We start from the raw sequence: 1,735 nt of genomic DNA, 5'->3' as shown, positions 1-1,735 counted from the left end.
TGGAAGCTAATACAACTAATATTTTCCGTTGCTACAAAACTTGGGCCTATATTTATTGAGTAATTAATGCTACATAGTATAAACACTCTCACTCTTAAATTTAATGACCTGGCTTTTAAGACTACAAGAATTAAGAATTATTTATTATTGAATTTTAATTCAATGATATTTTTAAAAGCAGTGAGTATGAGAATGAGAGTGCTGAAGTTTGAGTGGGAATATGTGTAATATTACTCATATTTATTATTGTATTTCAATTAGTATTATATGTTTTTTTTAAGAAATATTAAAAGTGTTTTGACATGACATAGAAGTAAGAAATATTCGTTAGTAGAATTTACATTTGAAAAAAAAAACTTTTTATTTTTTATTTTTTTTTACTTTTTATTATACCTACTTAGTTTGAGAAAATACAAACATATGTGTAGCTCATTATTTACTTATAAAATAAAATGTTAAAATGAATAATAATAAGAGTACTGGGTGTGTGGCCACCCTAAATTGATGAAATGGATAACCGGCAACCACATAGATTTATTGTAGTAGCCATACGGTTAGATAGAGAGCTAGCCCATGCACGTAGCCGCCTCTCCTCCACTAAGGGTGGCGTATGACCATTTTACATTTTTTTTTTTTTTTTTTTGAATGGTAAGTTGGTTCATGTTTTTGTAAAAGTTAAATATGTATTTTGTCAAAATACTTTTATAAGAATGAGTGAAATTTTTTAATAAAAAAATGTATGTGTTTTGAATTATTTATTAATGAATTTGAGAAGAAAAAGAAATTCAAATTTGTTGGGTCATGAACTGGCCTACTATTTATTGAGCAGTCCTTAGGCCCAGCCAGAAGGGGCCCAAATCTGAGATCTGTTTATGGAAGGCCCAAATCCGAGACCTACTGATGTGATCCGAGACGAGACCTACTCACACAGTCCGAGATGAGACCTACTCACACAGTCCGAGACAAGACCTACTCATATGATCCGAGACCACGAATTTGAAGCAACCTCTAGCCGAGACCATAAAGTCCGAGAATAACTCAGGATTTGTAAGTCTCGGTAAAAGGAGTAACTTCGATATCCTGAAAGATGTTATTTTCGATATTTGAGTAATCTTATTATCAAATTTCTTACAACCAGAATATATCTTGCACATATCCACGAAGATATGATAATTGATCACAAAGGCGATCAAGTCCTATTCAAACGCTTTAAGTTGATATGGCCTAAACAGATTACAAATCGCTGAAATAGTGGAACAACTAACAAACATGATCTTTCATTCAAATGTTTGTTCAGCTGATATTAAAGGATAAGATTCCTGAATACATGGGAAATCAAATCCTCTCCCTGCCTATAAATACAAGTCATGTGGTCAAAGCAAAGTCAAATATTTTGCGTGTCGGTCAACTTAAGCTCGGCAGGCGTGTCACGTCATCACTTGGAAAACTGTGCATCAACAAAATTTAAAATAGAAAACAAAGGAGAATAGGATAGCAAACATATATAGGCTTGGTCTGTTTCTTTTACTTTTATTTCTATTTTGGATCAAGCAATACGGCTATATATCTCTAACAGGTCAACATCTACAAGGGGTCAAAAATTCAAAATCTACAAAGTGGATTCTTCAACAAAAAATAAAAATAAAAATAAATCTATAAGTGGTGATAGAAATTAGCAAATATGTATGCCCTTTTTCGCACGACATATCAACTCTTCAAAACTAGTAGCATTTAC

The sequence above is a fragment of the Corylus avellana genome, chromosome ca2, assembly GCF_901000735.1.
Source record: "Corylus avellana chromosome ca2, CavTom2PMs-1.0".
In the NCBI taxonomy this organism is placed as follows: domain Eukaryota; kingdom Viridiplantae; phylum Streptophyta; class Magnoliopsida; order Fagales; family Betulaceae; genus Corylus; species Corylus avellana.
This window is presented reverse-complemented; position numbering follows the sequence as displayed.